Below are 20231 nucleotides of genomic sequence, written 5' to 3'. Positions count from 1 at the left end.
TGGCTAGAGAGGCCAGAGCCGAAAAGTTATTTCAACTTGGTGCAGCAGTTCCTTGGTGCGGCGCCGCATATCAATGCGATGAAGAGGTCAGCGTGCATAGAGGGTGCGCGGATGGCTCTTGCCCGTGTCAAGACATACTGGGCGGAAATGGAGGCCACCGCTGTTGCATCCCCAGACTCGGATGGAAGCCGAGTACCTGCCGAGCACTATTTTCAGGAAGTTCTGCAAGGCGCTCGTTTAATAGAGACGCAGTGCTCGAAGGATACTATATTCGAATAGCATATATTATTGTAAAACAATATTTTGATAAATTGTAGAAGCTTTTTATACTTGTGCCTGCAAGTATTATAATACCTCCTGTGCGGCCGTTTAACATATATGTATATATAATCTGAAAGATGGCAGTCGTCGGCTTCAGCCCCCACGCACATAATGTGGGGGTGTTCGCAGAAGGCGCATTTTCACACTTGATCCAACGTCTTGGTCCTACAAAGGAGGTGATAGCGCAGCGAACTAGGCAATCAGACTATGATGCTTTATCACTTTCACTTAGCCATAGGAGTTTGGCAGTGAGGCTACTTATATAGCCCCTGGTGGCGCCTGCGCTCGCCCGAACTCGGGGCGCGTATGTGCCTGGCCGGGAAGCGTCCCTTCGTTAATGTGGAGGAATCCTAAAGATTCCGGTAAGTCATCGAGTGGTTGACCAGTCTCACGCTATATCATGACAGTCAGTTTTCGGCTTTCTCTACTGAGGTGCTCGCCTGGCCGAACCAGGGCACAATCGCAGTAGTTCTCCTGGTGCCACCTTAGCCGATAGAGCGGAACGTAAGGTAGCAAAACACAGGAGCCGGGCAAACCCAACATTTGACCAAAGACATGATTCGGAGCTGATGCATAGAAGGCCAAACTCGCGACGCCGAACACTCCCTAAGGTATTCGGTCTTTATGAGGGAGGGCGGGATAACGCCCTTAGTAATAAGCCCCTAGTGTCCAGGTACGCGCAAAACTCTGACGTGGCCACATGCCAAAACGCCAGCCTCCTCCTTGGTTATACCAAGAAACCAGGGGATGTGTATCAACAAGAGACAGTAAAAAAGGTTTACGCAGGGTCTTAATCTGAAAAGAATCCTTGGAACGGGTCCCTGCTGCACGTCTGCGCATGTGTCTCCGTTGTGCCGTATCCTGGACGGGCGTAGCACTGTGTTTATCTATAAAAGAGAGGAACTTAGTTGAAGAAAGATCGTGCCGAACATGAGTTATACTAAATAAACAAAGTATAAATCGAAATGGGTAAAATTGAGCTTTATTGTCTCTTGGTTTATATGCGCGGAGCCCCTAGTACAGGGGTATACGGCTATTAAGCCTTTATCAATTGTATGTTTATGCCGGACGCGTCTAGCCATGTCCGTGGCTGGACGACCTGTTTAGGTTCTTTGGCTGGTGAAGCCGCTTTATTGTGGGGCTGTCAAGGCAGCCGCACTGTCTTCCGCGCGGGAGGAACACTCAATGTTTTCCCTTTAATGAGATGATGCCTCGTGGACCGGGCATCTTAAGCGTAAGAGATGCATAATGCGGTATTGCGTTAAAGCGGGCGAAAGCTTCGCGTCCCAGCATTGCTTGATAGCTACTTGAGAATGGGGTGATGTGGAAAGTTAGCTGTTCGCGACGGAAGTTATCGGGGGAGCCGAACATAACTTCTAGCCGGAGAGAACCCATGCAATGGGCATCCGGGCCTGGCATTACCCCTTGAAAGGAGGTTTTGCTATGGCGAATTTTTGTTGGGTCTATCCCCATGTTGCGGATTGTGTCTTGGTATAAGAGGTTTAGACCACTACCGCCGTCCATCAGGACATTTGTAAAGTGGAGTCCGCCGATTATTGGATCTAATACCAAGGCAGTCTAGCCTGCGTTCCGGATACTTCTAGAGTAATCCTGATGGTCGAAGGTGATCGGTTTTAACAACCATTGGTGAGACTCCTTTGGGATAGGCCGTATGGCGCGTATCTCTGTTGGCGCCATTCTGTTCGTCACGTGAAGTAAGTTTACTGTTTTGACTTCTTGTGGGAAATCCTTTTGTCTCCTGGTGCTCTGCTTGTGGGGTTCGTCGTCGTCCTCACTTGGTGTGTCGAGCCCCTTGTGTTCGGCATTGAGTTTGCCGGATTGCTTGAAAACCCAACAATCTCTGTGGGTATGGTTCGCAGGCTTCCCGGGAGTACTGTGTATTTGACATATCTTGTCCAAGATTTTGTTTAAGTTTCGATAGCTCGTCCCTGTTATCCTTGAGGGGCGGCTTTCTCTGATTCTGCCGCGAGCTTTCAAATCCGATGTTGACCGCCGTGCTCTTTGGGCTGTTTCCCTTATTCCGGCGCTGGTCCTTGCTGCGTCGGGGTTTTCTGTTTCCATCCCTAACTTCGGATGTACTTGGGTTGCTGGTGCTACATCTTGCCAACCAGCTATCCTCTCCTTCGCAAAAGCGGGTCATGAGGCTTGTTAATGCGGCCATTGTTCTTGGCTTTTCTTGGCCGAGGTGTTTGGCGAGCTATTCGTCTCGAACGTTATGCTTAAAAGCTGCTAGGGCTTCGGTGTCCGGACAGTCGACTATCTGATTCTTTTTAGTAAGAAATTTGTTCCAGAATTTCTGGGCTGACTCTCCAGGCTGTTGAGTTATGTGACTGAGATCGTCTGCATCCGGAGGGCGGACATAGGTCCCTTGAAAATTTGCCCGGAAAGCATCCTCAAGCTCTTCCCAACTTCCAATGGTGTTTTCAGGAAGACTTTTGAGCCAATGCCGGGCTGGCCCTTTAAGCTTGAGGGGTAAGTATTTTATGGCGTGGAGGTCATCTCCTCTGGCCATGTGTATGTGGAGGATATAATCCTCGATCCAGACCCCAGGGTCTGTTGTTCCGTCGTATGCCTCTATGTTTACGGGCTTGAATCCCTCTGGAAATTCATGGTCCAGCACCTCATCGGTGAAACATAGGGGGTGTGCGGCACCCCTGTATTTGGGTGTGCCGTAATGTTCGGATATTTGTTGTGTTGCATTGCTTACTAGAGCTTGCTTTCTTGGCCCGTAGATAGATCTGGCTAGGCCATCTTTTTGATGTGGATCCTTTGGTGGATCGCGTGCCGGCTTGTGTGCGGCGCCGCTTGCCGCTCCATGATGGCCATGCGGTCGTCTATCCAACCGGGTGGCTTTCCTATTTTTTGACTGCGGGGATCTAAGGCCTCCTCGTCAAATTCAGGTAGTAGCTTTCGCTTTGGATAGCTTTTTGTGCGGCGACTGCCGCCATATTTTTCTGCGGTGTTGCGTACTTTGCTCCATCTGATTCTGAGTGCATCTTCCATAGTTTTGAGCTTCTGCTTCTGCTTTTTCAGGCTACACGCAGTGGCGACGAGCCTTTTGTGGAGGTTCTTCTGCTCCATGAGCCTATCCGGAGTAAGATCGTCCGGACTGTTGTTTTCGCCGGGGATGGGGTGTTCGGTTTGTTTATCCAAGTTGCCCTGTTCGAACGGTTGCTCGAAGGCATGTTCGTTGTCCGCCGGCTCGTCCTGCTCTATGGCTGGGTCTGTATGGCTGCTGTCTCTGTCGAGGCGGGGCTTGGAGCGGCGCTTACGTCGCCGCTTTGATTGCTTTTCGAGTGAACGATCCCTCGTTGCATCCCTGTGTTCCTCGTCGTCGCTTCCTTTGGGTGTGTCCACCATGTATACATAATGAGATGAGGTGGCTGTCCAGTGGCTTATAGGCGTTGGTTCATGTTCATCTCCTACATCATCGTCCATACTGTCGATGTCTTCGGAGTCGAAGTCGAGCACGTCGTTTAAATTATCGACAGTGGCTACGAAGTGGGTGGTGGGTGGGCATCGAATTTCTTCGTCGTCCACATCCCAATCCTGCCGGTCATAGTCCGGCCAGGACTCTCCTGACAAAGAGAGGGACCTGAGTGAATTCAGGATGTTGCCGAAGGGCGAGTGCTGAAAGATGTCTGCGGCGGTGAACTCCATGATCGGCGCCCAATCGGATTCGATCGGCAGGGGCGCGGAGGGCTCGGAGTCCGGAGAGGAGTCCGGCACCTTGGAGTCATGGGCTTCGCAGAGGACAAGGCTGGTGTTCGGCTTGATCGCCATAGAGATTACAGCCCCCGAGGCGGTGTCTAACCACCCATCCTCGATTGGTGTGATCGGCTCCGAGCTAGGGGTCGGAGCGGACACAGGTGCGGCCTCCAGGGCACTGTTCGACGGCAGAGCTAGATCATGCCCATCGTGACAGCGCGGCGCGATCGGCTGTGGCTCAAATCCGTCAAAGATCGAGTCTCCGCGGATGTCGGCCGTGTAGTTCAAACATCCAAATCTGAGCTGATGGCCTGGGGCATAGCTTTCGATCTGCTCCAGATGACCAAGCGAATTGGCCCGCAGTGCAAAGCCGCCGAATACGAAGATCTGTCTGGGGAGAAAAGTCTCACCCTGGATCGGATCGCTATTGATGATCGGAGAAGCCATCGGGCCTAAAAGTGACGACACAGAGGAACTCTCAATGAAAGCACCAATGTCGGTGTCAAAGCCGGCGGATCTCGGGTAGGGGGTCCCGAACTGTGCGTCTAGGCGGATGGTAATAGGAGACAAGGCACACGATGTTTTTACCCAGGTTCGGGCCCTCTCGATGGAGGTAAAACCCTACTCCTGCTTGATTAATATTGATGATATGGGTAGTACAAGAGTAGATCTACCGTGAGATCAAGGAGGCTAAACCCTAGAAGCTAGCCCATGGTATGATTGTTGTTCGTCCTAAGGACTAAAACCCTCCAGTTTATATAGACACCAGAGAGGGCTAGGGTTACATAGAGTCGATTACAATGGTAGGAGATCTACATATCCGTATCGCCAAGCTTGCCTTCCATGCCAAGGAAAGTCCCTTCCGGACACGAGACGAAGTCTTCAATCTTGTATCTTCATAGTCCAGGAGTCCGGCCGAAGGTATAGTCCGGCTATCCGGAAACCCCCTAATCCAGGACTCCCTCAGTGTGCCCTGGCCACAATATCTCCATCTAATCAAGCACCTATTCTTTTGATAGATTTCTTGAAAAAACTATATATGCTTCCTGCTAGGTTTAATGAGATGAAGCGGTCTCCTGCAAGAGCCAGTGTCGTGACGGCTTTGAGCCGGGCCAAGGCATGGTTACCAGAGCTTGAGCTGTCTGAGGTAGCTACTGGATATCCAAGTTTGAAGGAAGATGGCACTTCATTTGATCAAAAGGACTTCGTTGCCTGTGTCAAAGAAATATGTCCTCTGGCCACTCTGATTGCCAATGAAACTGATCTGTCGAAATACCACCCGGCTTACAACATGGAGAATCAGAAGATGCCAACGCCGGCTTATAAAGTGATGGACTTAATCCCCCAATCCGTAAGCACACTTTTGCCCCCGAAGTTGAACCATCTGATCTTATAGATGACGAAGCTGAGTTTCAAGCTTTATCTGGCATCGATTGGTCATCACCAAATTTTCAGACAATGGAGGAGGACGAAGAACCAGAAAAGGATGACCCAGAAGCCTCAAATTAGCAAGGCCAAGAAGAATGAACTGCCAGGCAGTTTGTATAGTGGTCCCTCTGAAAACACTTGATCTTGTTTGACTCATGGAGTCATGTAATAGGATAGTAAAACTTTTAATCCGCCGTGCCATCATGCATGTTCCTGTTTTGCACAATACTGTTGATCTGCCAATTTGATAAACTATCCCTGTATGCTTATGATAGCGTGGATTTATGCAGATCATTGTGATAATTATCCTGCACACAAACAAATCACAAGTACCCTGGCAGTTTGCTGTCGGGCGGGTCATGATACCCGATTGAAGCCACTGGGGACGAAAAGTCCATAACCAGGGCGAGTCTAACCACAATATTGAATGAAATATCATACCTGTGGTGTGTACTTAAACTGCCGGCTTACTAGCTTCATGTAGTTAGATTTTTTTAGAGCTATAACTCTAAACATATGATTCTTATGCTCTGGCGACTTAAAGTCTGCCACCTGGCGGGTTACAGGGACCCAAAAGATGCTTCAAATATGAGCCGTAAATAGGGAAGCTTGGCCCGATTGTAAAACCAAACGGCGAAAAAGAGATGAAAGAATGAGAAATCAAAAAATTCGAGGCTTTTGTAGGCCGCCAAGCCAAAGTGTTCTCTTCGATGAAACTAGCCTGAGCCACTGGAAGGTGCGTGCTTTCCGTGAGCCGACATTCACAGTACCCAATCGGCATTTGAACCCAGATAAAGTCAGGTCTTGTTTAAAGATAGACTTATCGGGAGTACGCGGGGTCAAAGTAGCAGCATGCATCACGGGCCGATTTATCCAAGTTTCAAGGAAGACAGCTTATGAAGCCTGGATCTATCCTGACTATCTGTAAGCCGTGCTCTTGCATGGCAAACCGGCGTTTTAACCTTAACAAGCTCAGATCTTTGGTCGAATACGCCATAAAGATTGATCGTTAAGAGTTCGGCGGGTCAATCAGGATTACCTGATGGAGTTGAAGCAGCTTGTTACAGGTAGGATGACCCAAAAAGGTTATGTTCTCTTTGGTCGAATACGCCTATGTTTGAACAAGATAACCTGGTCAAGAGGGTAGTCACACACTACTAGGGAAAAGCCTAGTAGTAGCATGGGTTTCATGCCTATTAGTAGCGCGGGGAACCGTGCTACTAGTAAGGCGCTACAGCTATTACTTAGCAGTAGCGCGTGCGGCACACGCTACTGCTAAGACATATAGCCGCAGCGCGTGTTTCCTCGGCGCTACTGCTAATCTAACTAGTAGTAGCGTTTTTCCTGTCCATCGCTACTAGTATTATTTTTTTATTTTTTTATTTTTAGTGTATTTATACGTCGTTATATAAATTTTGGTATAATACCAATTATGAGGTTGTTATATCAATATGTCCATAACAGTGTGTCAAATGAAGGTGGATTAGGTTCAAGTGGAGGCAACATGTGGTGCATGTCAAAAGTATACTACTAATCCAAACTTGATCTAGTTTGGACTAGTAGTACTTTCGATGTGCACCACATGTTGCCTCCACTTGAATCTAATCCGCCAACATAAGCTATTTAATCATCATCATAGTCATTATCACCAACAGTAGCTATTTAATCATCATAGTCATAGTGTAGCACACATCATCATCTTCAAACTCATTCTAGCTAGCTAATCACCACCAACACTAGCTGCGGTAGCTATATCTAATCACCAGCAACACTAGCTAATAATAATCATCATAGTCATTACCACCAACACTAGCTATTTGATCATCATAACTCATTTCTAGCTAGCTAATCACTCCTGCCGCTCTCTCTCAGGTAAAATAGCATAAAACTTGTGTAGCACTCCTGCTTCATCAAGTTGGAGCATGCAGATGAACCTGTCTCCTAATCATGGGCTGCGCTTCTGATTGCTGCCCCCTAGTACTGCTCTATGATCGTTCACAATTTTGCTCCAGTCTTTCACTATTAAGCATTCCTCACTATTAGAAATCCTGAATGCACTAAAGTGCATTGTAGGATGTCTTGGCCGTAAGCTAACAATTCTCATGCGACCTTCAGTCTCGATCCAATGAGGCACAACATTCATCGGGAGTCCCTGTTGAAGAACATCGTATAGTAACATACTTAGCAATGATGTTTAGCTTAAAAATAATGTATGCAAAAGATTCACCGAGGACAAATAGTAAAAATCTTACCATCTTTCTGATATGTCTCCATTGTATCTATAATTTTGATTGCTCCATGCTATATTATTTACTGTTTTGGGCAATATTGGGCTTTATTTTCCACTTTTATATTACTTTTGGGACTAAACTATTAACCGGAACCCAGCCCAGATTTGTTGTTTTATGCCTATTTCAGTGTTTTGAAGAAAAGGAATATCAGACGGAGCCAAAACGGAACGAAATCAACTGGAGAAGTTATTTTTGGAAGGAAACACACCTGATGGACTTGGACCCCACGTCAGAAGATACGGGAGCTGCCCACTAGGGTGGGGGGCGCGCCCCCCTGCCTTGTGGGGCCCCCGTGGCTCCCCTGACGTGCTTCTTCTGCCTATATAACTCCATATACCCTAAAACTTCCAGAACAGAGAATAGATCGGGAGTTCCGCCGCCAGAAGCCTCCGTAGCCAACAAAAACCAATCTAGACCCGTTCCGGCACCCTGCCGGAGGGGGCAATCCTTCTCCGGTGGCCATCTTCATCATCCCGGTGCTCTCCATGACGAGGAGGGAGTAGTTCTCCCTCGGGGCTAAGGGTATGTACCAGTAGCTATGTGTTTGATCTCTCTCTCTCTCTCGTGTTCTTGATTTGGCACGATCTTGATGTATCGCGAGCTTTGCTATTATAGTTGGATCTTATGTTTCTCCTCCCCCTCTTATCTCTTGTAATGAATCGAGTTTCCCCTTTGAAGTAATCTTATCGGATTGAGTCTTTAAAGATTTGAGAACACTTGATGTATGTCTTGCCGTGGATATCTGTGGTGACAATGGGATACCACGTGCCACTTGATGTATGTTAAGGTGATCAACTTGCGGGTTTCGTGACATTGGGAACCTATGCATAGGGGTTGGCACACGTTTTCATCGTGATTCTCCGGTAGAAACTTTAGGGCACTCTTTGAGGTCCTTTGTGTTGGTTGAATAGATGAATCTGAGATTGTGTGATGCATATCGTATAATCATACCCACGGATACTTGAGGTGACATTGGAGTATCTAGGTGACATTAGAGTTTTGGTTGATTTGTATCTTAAGGTGTTATTCTAGTACGAACTCAAGGGCTGTTTGTGACACTTATAGGAATAGCCCAACGGATTGATTGGAAAGAATAGCTTTGAGGTGGTTTCGTACCCTACCATAATCTCTTCGTTCGTTCTCCGCTATTAGTGACTTTGGAGTGACTCTTTGTTGCATGTTCAGGGATAGTTTTATGATCCAATTATGTTAGTATTGTTGAGGGAACATACACTAGCGAAAGTATGAACCCTAGGCCTTGTTTCCACACATTGCAATACCGTTTACACTCACTTTTATCACTTGTTACCTTGCTGTTTTTATATTTTCAGATTACAAAAACCATTATCTACCATCCATATACCACTTGTATCACCATATCTTCGCCGAACTAGTGCACCTATAAAATTTACCATTGTATTGGGTGTGTTGGGGACACAAGAGACTCTTTGTTATTTGGTTGCAGGGTTTCTTCAGAGAGACCATCTTCATCCTACGCCTCCTACGGATTGATAAACCTTAGGTCATCCGCTTGAGGGAAATTTGCTACTGTCCTACAAACCTCTGCACTTGGAGGCCCAACAACGTCTACAAGAAGAAGGTTGTGTAGTAGACATCAAGCTCTTTTCTGGCGTCGTTGCCGGGGAGGTTAGCGCTTGAAGGTATATCTTTAGATCTTGCAATCGAGTCTTTTAGTTTCTTGTTTTATCACTAGTCTAGTTTATAAAAGAAAACTATAAAAAATGGAATTGAGTTTGTCTCATACGCTTCACCTTTTTAATATCTTTCATGAGTATGATGGAAAGGATAATTGTGCTCAAGTGCTAGAAGAAGAAATCTATAAAATGTTTGGCACTAAATATTTGAATGATGAGCATGATTGCAATGTTGTTAGTATGAATTCCTTGAATATCCATGATGCTAATGATATGCAAAGCCACAAGCTTGGGGAAGCTATGTTTGATTAAGATGATATTTTTTGTCCCCCAAGTTTTGATGAGCAAATATATTATGATGAAAGCATGCCTCCTATTTATGATGATTATATTTATGAAAGTGGATTTGGAGAAGTCATGACTTTAATTTGTGATGAATCCACTATTCCAGAAGAGGTTCCAATTGATTATGAGAAAAAAGTTGCTATCTATGATGATTATTGTCATGACTTGTATGCTATAAAGAATAATGATAACCATGAAAACTGTCATCATTATTTTAGTTTTCAATTGGATTATGCCTCACATGATAATTATTTTGTTGAGTTTGCTCCCACTATTATTCATGAGAAGAATTTTGCTTGTGAGGAGAGTAGTAAATTTTCTATGCTTGTAGATCATGAAAAGAATGCTTTAGGTGCTGGTTATATTGTTGAATTCATTCATGATGCTACTGAAAATTTTTATGAGGGAGGAATATATGCTTGTAGGAATTGCAATAATATCAAGTTTCCTCTCTATGTGCTTAAAATTTTGAAATTTTGCTTGTTTTGCCTTCCTATGCTAGTTGATTATTGTTCCCATAAGTTGTTTGCTCACAAAATCCCTATGCATAAGAAGTATGTTAGACTTAAATGTGCTAGTCATATTCTTCATGATGCTCTCTTTATGTTTCAATTCTTATCTTTTATGTGAGCATCATTGAAATCATAATGCCTAGCTAGGGGCGTTAAACGATAGTGCTTGTTGGGAGGCAACCCAACTTTATTTTTGTTCCTTGATTTTTGTTCCTGTATAGTAATAAATAATTCATCTAGCCTCTGTTTAGATGTGGTTTTATGTGTTTAATTAGTGTTTGTGCCAAGTCGAACCGTTGGGAAGACTTGGGGAAAGTCTTGTTGATCATTCTGTAAAAACAGAAACTTTAGCGCTCATGAGAACTGCTGCCATTTTTATTTGGAGAGTTCTATTTAGTTAATTCTTTTTGCATATGATTAATAGATAAATTCCTCAGGTCCAGAAATTTATTTGACAATTTTATGAGTTCCATAATTATATGTTTGATCCAGATTACTACAGACTGTTCTGTTTTTGACAGATTCTGTTTTTTCGTGTGTTGTTTGCTTATTCTGATGAATCTATGGCTAGTAAAATAGTTTATAAACCATAGAGAAGTTTGAATACAGTAGGTTTAAAACCAATATAAATAAATAATGATTTCATTACAGTACCTTGAAGTGGTCTTTTGTTTTCCTATACTAACGGAGCTTACGAGTTTTCTGTTAAGTTTTGTGTTGTGAAGTTTTCAAGTTTTGGGTAAAGATTCGATGGGCTATGGAATAAGGAGTGGCAAGAGCCTAAGCTTGGGGATTCCCAGGGAATCCCAATGTAATATTCAAGGACAACCAAAAGCCTAAGCTTGGGGATGCCCCAGAAGGCATCCCCTCTTTAGTCTTCGTTCATCGGTAACTTTACTTGGAGCTATATTTTTATTCACCACATGATATGTGTTTTGCTTGGAGCGTCAATTTATTTTGTTAGAATTTGCCTGCTGTTATTTAGAACAATGTTTTGAATCTTTTATTTCAATAAAAGTGGCATTGATAGCCTTTACTATGCCTATGTTACAAGTATACATGTTGCTGTTTGAAAACAGAAAGTTTACCGCTGTTGCAATAATTCCCTAGAGAAGTCAGAATGTGATAAAAATATTTAAACCTTTTTCATATTAAGCTCTGATAAATTTACTACAGTGGGAGTTTCTTTCATAATTTTTGGATCTAGGGAAGTATGGATGTTGCAGCATTCTTTACAGACTATCCTGTTTAGGCAGATTGCTGTTATGTTTGCATTGTTTGCATATGTTTGCTTCTTTAATGATTCTATTTGAGGATAGGACTATTAAATATGCAAAGGCATTTAGTATGCAATGTTGAATAATAATTTTAGTGATTTACTACAGTAGAGTATGATAATATTTTTGCAATGGTTTATACTAAATTATCTCACGAGTCCTTGTTGAGTTTTGTGTGGATGAAGCTTTTGAGATTTAGGGAGACCGTGATATGAGAGGAATTAAGGAGACACAAAAGCTCAAGCTTGGGGATTCCCAAGGCACCCAAGATAATATTTCAAGAAGTCTCAAGCATCTAAGCTTGGGGATGCCCCGGTTGGCATCCCACCTTTCTTCTTCAACAACTATCGGTTAGTTTCGGTTGATCCTAAGTTTTTGTTTCTTCACATGATGTTTGCTATTCTTAGAATGTCGTTTTATTTTGCTTGCTGTTTGAATAAAATACCAAGATCTGAAATTATTAAATATTAGAGAGTCTTCACATAGTTGCATAATTATTTGACTACTCATTTGATCTTCACTTATATCTTTTGGAGTAGTTTGTCGTTTGCTCTAGTGCTTCACTTATATCTTTTAGAGCATGGTTGCAGTTTTATTTTGAAGAAATAGATGAACTCTTATGCTTCACTTAGATTATTTTGAGAGTCTTAAATAGCATGGTAATTTTCTTAAAATCCTAATATGCTAGGTATTCAAGAATAATAAAATTCTCTTATGAGTGTGTTGAATACTATGAGAAGTTTGATACTTGATAATTGTTTTGATATATGGAGATGGTGATATTAGAGTCATGCTAGTTGAGTGGTTGTGAATTTGAGAGATACTTGTGTTGAAGTTTGTGATTCCCGTAGCATGCACGTATGGTGAACCGTTATGTGATGAAGTCGGAGCATGATTTATTTATTGATTGTCCTCCTTATGAGTGGCGGTCGGGGACGAGCGATGGTCTTTTCCTACCAATCTATCCCCCTAGGAGCATGCGCGTAGTACTTTGTTTCGATAACTAATAGATTTTTGCAATAAGTATGCGAGTTCTTTATGACTAATGTTGAGTCCATGGGTTATACGCACTCTCACCCTTCCACCATTGCTAGCCTCTCTAGTACCGCGCAACTTTCGCCGGTACCATAAACCCACCATATACCTTCCTCAAAACAACCACCATACCTACCTATTATGGCATTTCCATAGCCATTCCGAGATATATTGCCATGCAACTTTCCACCATTCCATTTATTATGACACATTCATCATTGTCATATTGCTTAGCATGATCATGTAGTTGACATAGTATTTGTGGCAAAGCCACCGTTCATAATTCTTTCATACATGTCACTCATGCATCATTGCACATCCTGGTACACCGCCGAAGGCATTCATATAGAGTCATACTTTGTTCTAGTATCGAGTTGGATCATTGAGTTGTAAATAAATAGAAGTGTGATGATCATCATTCAATAGAGCATTGTCCCCCCCCAAAAAAGAGAAAGGCCATAAAAAAGAAAGGCCAAATAAAAAAATAAAGGCCAAAAAATGCCCTAGGTCTCCACACTTGTGCTTCAAAGTAGCACACTTGTGCTTCAAAGTAGCACCATGATCTTCATGATAGAGAGTCTCCTATGTTGTCACTTTCATATACTAGTGGGAATCTTTCATTATAGAACTTGGCTTGTATATTCCAATGATGGGCTTCCTCAAAATGCCCTAGGTCTTCGTGAGCAAGCGAGTTGGATGCACGCCCACTAGTTTCTTTTGTTGAGCTTTCATATACTTATAGCTCTAGTGCATCCGTTGCATGGCAATCCCTACTCACTCACATTGATATCTATTGATGGGCATCTCCATAGCCCGTTGATACGCCTAGTTGATGTGAGACTATCTTCCCCCCTTTTGTCTTCTCCACAACCACCGTTCTATTCCACCTATAGTGCTATATCCATGGCTCATGCTCATGTATTGCGTGAAGATTGAAAAAGCTTGAGAACATCAAAAGTATGAAACAATTACTTGGCTTGTCATCGGGGTTGTGCATGATTTAAATATTTTGTGTGGTGAAGATGGAGCATAGCCAGACTATGTGATTTTGTAGGGATAGCTCTCTTTGGCCATGTTATTTTGAGAAGACATGGTTGCTTTATTAGTATGCTTGAAGTATTATTATTTTTATGTCAATCTGAACGTTTGTCTTGAATCTTTCGGATCTGAATATTCATATCACAAGTAAGAAGATTTACATTGAAATTATGCCAACTAGCATTCCACATCAAAAATTATCTTTTTTTATCATTTACCTACTCGAGGACGAGCAGGAATAAAGCTTGGGGATGCTTGATACGTCTCCAACGTATCTATAATTTTTGATTGCTCCATGCTATATTATTTACTGTTTTGGGCAATATTGGGCTTTATTTTCCACTTTTATATTACTTTTGGGACTAACCTATTAACCGGAGGCCCAACCCAGATTTGCTGTTTTATGCCTATTTTAGTGTTTTGAAGAAAAGGAATATCAGACGGAGTCGAAACGGAACGAAACCAACTGGAGAAGTTATTTTTGGAAGGAAACACACCTGATGGACTTGGGCCCCACGTCAGAAGATACGAGAGCTGCCCACGAGGGTGGGGGCGCCCCCTAGGGCGTGCCCTCTGCCTCGTGGGCCCCCCGTGGCTCCCCTGACGTGCTTGTTCTGCCTATATAACTCCATATACCCTAAAACTTCCAGAACAGAGAATAGATCGGGAGTTCCGCCGCCAGAAGCATCCGTAGCCACCGAAAACCAATCTAGACCCGTTCCGGCACCCTGCCGGAGGGGGCAATCCTTCTCTGGTGGCCATCTTCATCATCCCGGTGCTCCCCATGACGAGGAGGGAGTAGCTCTCCCTCGGGGCTGAGGATATGTACCAGTAGCTATGTGTTTGATCTCTCTCTCTCTCTCTCTCTCTCTCTCGTGTTCTTGATTTGGCACGATCTTGATGTATCGCGAGCTTTGCTATTATAGTTGGATCTTATGTTTCTCCTCCCCCTCTTCTCTCTTGTAATGAATCGAGTTTCTCCATTGAAGTAATCTTATCGGATTGAGTCTATAAAGATTTGAGAACACTTGATGTATGTCTTGCCGTGGATATCTGTGGTGACAATGGGATACCACGTGCCACTTGCTGTATGTTAAGGTGATCAACTTGCGGGTTTCGTGACATTGGGAACCTATGCATAGGGGTTGGCACACGTTTTCGTCGTGATTCTCCGGTAGAAACTTTGGGGCACTCTTTGAGGTCCTTTGTGTTGGTTGAATAGATATATCTGAGATTGTGTGATGCATAGCGTATAATCATACCCATGGATACTTGATGTGACATTGGAGTATCTAGGTGACATTAGGGTTTTGGTTGATTTGTATCTTAAGGTGTTATTCTAGTACGAACTCTAGGGCTGTTTGTGACACTTATAGGAATAGCCCAACGGATTGATTGGAAAGAATAACTTTGAGGTGGTTTCGTACCCTACCATAATCTCTTCGTTCGTTCTCCGCTATTAGTGACTTTGGAGTGTCTCTTTGTTGCATGTTGAGGGATAGTTTTATGATCCAATTATGTTAGTATTGTTGAGGGAACTTACACTAGCGAAAGTATGAACCCTAGACCTTGTTTCCACACATTGCAATACCATTTACGCTCACTTTTATCACTTGTTACCTTGCTGTTTTTATATTTTCAGATTTTAAAAACCATTATCTACCATCCATATACCACTTGTATCACCATCTCTTCGCCGAACTAGTGCACCTATACAATTTACCATTGTATTCGGTGTGCTGGGGACACAAGAGACTCTTTGTTATTTGGTTGCAGGGTTGCTTGAGAGAGACCATCTTCATCCTACGCCTCCTACAGATTGATAAACCTTAGGTCATCCGCTTGAGGGAAATTTGCTACTGTCCTACAAACCTCTGCACTTGGAGGCCCAACAACGTCTACAAGAAGAAGGTTGTGTAGTAGACATCACTTTCCTAAATAGATGTGACCGTAGTTCAGTAAGAACACTATTGGTCGCACGTTTCCAGTACTAAGATTTTTAAGTCCAGAAAAATAATTTGTCTTGACAGTATGAAGATCCTCAAGCCATGAAACATAATGACTTATCTCCTCGCATGGAAAGTATAACCATGTTCGGTCTTCAAGTAAACTCTCTTTACTTGCATAGTAGTTTTCATAGGACTGAAACCTATCTTATCCAAGACAAAAACTCTTTCATGGCAGGGGATATGCTAGTACAATAGTAAAAAAATTAAATTATAAGTTGAAGCAAATGAAGCAGATGTCATGCTTAATTATGAAAAAAGACTTGTCGTTGTGACTTACTGTATCCAATTCAAAGTTCTCGTCCAGCTTGATGCTGAAGCGCCTATCATCATCTACGAAGATTCTGTCGCACAGGCCGCGCTCGTCTTCGTTGTCAGACATTTCCTATGTTCATAGCTGAAACATTAATTGAAAATCGATCAAAGGCAACTCTCAGGATATTCAACACACAAATCCGGGGCACTCGATATTTCCAACATATTCTGGCACAAGTCATGCCAAAATTCATGGAAAAATCCGGCATGACCTTTGCTAAAATAGGACATATCGAGCGCCTGAAATTTGCCGAAACGGAAATGAATCAACACTCCGGCAAAACATAGGCCACTCAGAGGTGTAACCTGCAAACATGACCGGCCACTTGGGCAAGCACATATCCTATTTGAGCAAGACAAGATATACATTTCAAAATATCTTATAGGACTCATATTGACATGAGCATTCAATAAGCAAAACCAAATCGTAAAATAAATAAGTATTCAAATTAGCATGCATTCAATAAGCAAAAGTAAATCATCTCATGTGTCGTGGTTTTGTCACGGCAGATGTCCTTGTGAAAGGACTTAGTCGTGGGGCCATCGCTACGGGTTAGCTTAAGGGGTTAAACCGGACAAGGGGACACGGGGAGTTTTATACTAGTTCTGCCCCTTTGAGGAAGGTAAAAGCCTACGTCTAATTGTGATTGGTATTGCTAGGTTTCGAAGGCCAGGGAGCAAATCCGCTTTGTCTGGCTCTCGAGTTGTTGTCTGTCCCTAAACCGCGGCCGGGTCATTCCTTTATATACATAGGTTGACGCCCGTCGGGCTACAGAGTCCCGAAGCCGGATCATAAATGTGTCCGGTTCGGTCTCTACTCTCCCTATCTTACAATACAAGTTATATGACTAGGTCGGTTTACATTACAGGCTGTAACCCGCCTTTGGGCCTTGGGCCTTCCTTAAAGCGCCATTATCCTTGCATCTTCATGGGCTTCTAATCTTCAAAGAGTCAACCCAGCTACATAAGGCCGGTTTACCTCCAGTAGTAATATCCCCAACATTAGGCCCAGATTGGTTTGAACTTGTTCATGTCAATCTTCTACACTTAGAAAAAAATCTTCTCTCATATCTTCACCTTGATCTTGTAAACCGCCGTGACGTCATATTTCCAAATTATGATAAACCGCCCTAACGTCATCCATCTGTCGACATCGGAGATTACCTTCATTTAATGTGTATTCCGTCACCGAGGCGACACCTTTATTAACTTATCCATTTTTTGGGCTCCCTGATTCCCGCACTTTCCGTTTTAACGCTTCGCCTTATAAATAGGGGCAGCGGACCCCTTTCTTTTCTTTCCACTACCCATTCACCTCTTCTTCTTCCTCTCGACGACCCCGCACTCGAGCGCCGCCGTCATCTTCGAACCTCGCCTCTGCTTCGTCATCGGCCGCTGCATCAACCTGTTCGCACCAGAGTTCCACAACGCCCTTCCGCTGCTTCCGTGGTCGCAGTAAGTCCTTTCCCCCTTCTTTCCTAGATCCATTAGGGTTTCCTCATTTCTCCTGAGGTTCGTCAAAGCTTATAGCGATGTTCTTCCTTGGCCCGTAGATGAATGCTTCATACTTATCATATCCCTTGCCGTGATGAATCTTTTGTTACCTCACAAATCCTTATACGTAGAAAACTGATGCAGTCCTTCATAAACTGTTTCAGGTCTTACCCTTTTTAGGTTGAAATATTTTGCTTTTCTGTCTTATCTTAGATCCGAAATATTTATACATCTCTGTGATATCTGTTTCTCCTCACACCATCATAAGCGGTTTAACTTTGCATAATCAATCTGTACCATTAGCCCTCCGATAAACCGGAAAAGCCTTTTGTCTCCATAATTGTATTCCGGTTTAACAGTGTCTGAGTACCCCTGTCGTGGTATTACCTTTTACGCATTATTGCATTGATCTCCGGTTTATGCCATGTCCTCTATCAGTATGTCTCTTACTCCATTGTATCGTGCATATAATCATGCGTGATTTATAAACCGACCTTTCATTTTCAGCTTGTTTGTTTTGCAATGGCCAAACAATTCACTGCCTGCAACTGGGCTCGTTCCCGAGTTACTGAGACTCAGTTGAATGAGATGGTCAGCATCGGCTCCCTACCTAAGAAAACTAAAATCAAATGGCGAGTTCCCGAAACAGAAAATCCTCTGACCCCAAGGCAGGGCGAGGTGGTGGTCTTTGTTGATCACATAGGCCGTGGCTTCAAATCGCCAGGATCAAAGTTTTACCGAGATGTGCTTGCCAGCTTCCAACTTCATCCGCAAGATATTGGCCCCAACTCGATCTCCAATTTATGCAACTTCCAGGTCTTCTGTGAAGTATATTTACAAGAAGAACCAACTGCAGAACTGTTCTGGGATTTCTTCCACTTAAACCGGCGCACAGAGTTTGTAAATGGATCGAACACAGAACTTGGTGGTGTCTCGATTCAAAAGCAGAAAGAAGTTGAATTTCCTCATGCCAAACATCATAGCCACCCAAAGGAATGGAACTAAACTTGGTTTTATTGCAGAGACACTTCGCCTGAAGATGAAAATCCCCTCCCCGGCTTTCGTGATCACAGACTATCCAACACCCACCCAATGCCACAATGCCTGAGCTCTTCAGAAAGGGCAAAATACGCTCCTCAACTCACCAAACTCCGGGATTTTATGGTGAACGGTTTAATAGGCATAGACTTTGTGCGCTGTTGGATATCCTGGAGTATCTTGCCGCTAAGCTGGCGTCTCGGTTTAATGTGTGAATATACCGGTGAGGTTGACGACCCTCAACGCCATTGCAACATCCAATTATCTGAGGAAGAAGTCACTGAAGGTGTAAAGAAGATTCTGAATGAATCAGAACTGATCTGTAGTCAAACAGGTCTGAGTCCCTTCTACGCCAAGAACAAACTGCCTGCTGTAAGCATTATATTTCCCCCTCATCTATAATATTTTTAGCTTATGCAACCTGTAATCCTTCTTCTTTGTATATAGGTAGATGACCCCTTCTGGAAACGGAAAACCATAGAGAAAGAGGCAAAGCCGACTGGAGACAAAGCGGTCAAGCCATCCCGCCCAAAGACCAAAGCCGTAAAGCGGACGTCAAAACGGAAAACGGCTGACCGGATTAATATGGAGCTTGATGATGATACTGATGATCCAGAAGTTGAGGTAGAACTTGACTCACTTGGCTCTCTTTTCATGCATCTCATTAACAATGATCTTCCTCAGGAGGACGCAGAAGCTAGTCAAGCTGATGATGTAGAGGTAATTACCCTTTCCTCCGGTTCAAACTCTATGCCCACACAAAAAAACTCGCCAAGCAATCCGGAAAGTAAGCTTTTCTCATCCTCTTGCTCACTTGGATCCAACATTTATTTTGAAGACACAGCAACATGAAGCTCGCCGGACAACCCGGCACAGTGGCCAATAGATCACTTCAGCCGGTTTACTTGATACTCCGGTTCGGAAGCGCCGGTCTGAGGTCTCTCCTACTTCTGACCATTCTTACCCCAAGGCAGGTTATTTCAGACATCCTCTTAATCCGTCCGATTCAAATTATCAGGTGACACCTCCTTCATCTTCTGGTGAATCGACAACAACTCAACTCCCCCCTTTGAAAACTGTGGCCGGGTGAGTTGTAAAAACCTTTCCTTTCAATGCGTCATAAATCCTTTAAATAGGATGTTAATCCTCTTTTATTCTGTTTGCAGGGCCAAAGCCAGACCCAGTAAGAAAGCTCGGACCACCAATCCGCTCGAAGATCCAGTCGCCGAAGAAGAAGAACCAAGAGGTGAACCGGAACAAACTCGTGAACCGAAAAGCCCTCATCCTAAAGCTGCTTCTGATAACCCGCCCCTTGAAGGCCAAAATAGTGATGAACCAGCAAACGCTGATCCTGCCGCGCCTGATGCTGAACCGGCAGAACCAAACTGGGCTAGTCCGGTGAAACATGTTGAAACTCCAATATCATCAACCAAAAACCCTGAAGGCCAAGGTGATGACGTTATTATTACTAGAATGGGCCACAGCTCTCCTGGCCATCCCGTCATTTTGGCTCAACACAGTTTCATAGAAGAGCAAGCTGCCAGGGAGAAAGGTAAATGGAGCAGCGATTTATCCAACTATGCTCATCTTAATGCTGATGAGCTCCATTCTGGCTTCTTGAACTGTCTGCACCCAAACCGGGATTATGAAGCCGGTTTGGTGAACTTGATGAAAGAGCGATATGAGGTAAATTCCTCTCCCTTTGTTTATTGATTTATAGCTGAAATACTATCCCAAGTAGCCCCCA

The sequence above is a fragment of the Triticum urartu genome, chromosome 3A (assembly GCF_056163025.1).
Source record: "Triticum urartu cultivar PI428250 chromosome 3A, HENAU_Tu73, whole genome shotgun sequence".
In the NCBI taxonomy this organism is placed as follows: Eukaryota; Viridiplantae; Streptophyta; class Magnoliopsida; order Poales; family Poaceae; genus Triticum; species Triticum urartu.
This window is presented reverse-complemented; position numbering follows the sequence as displayed.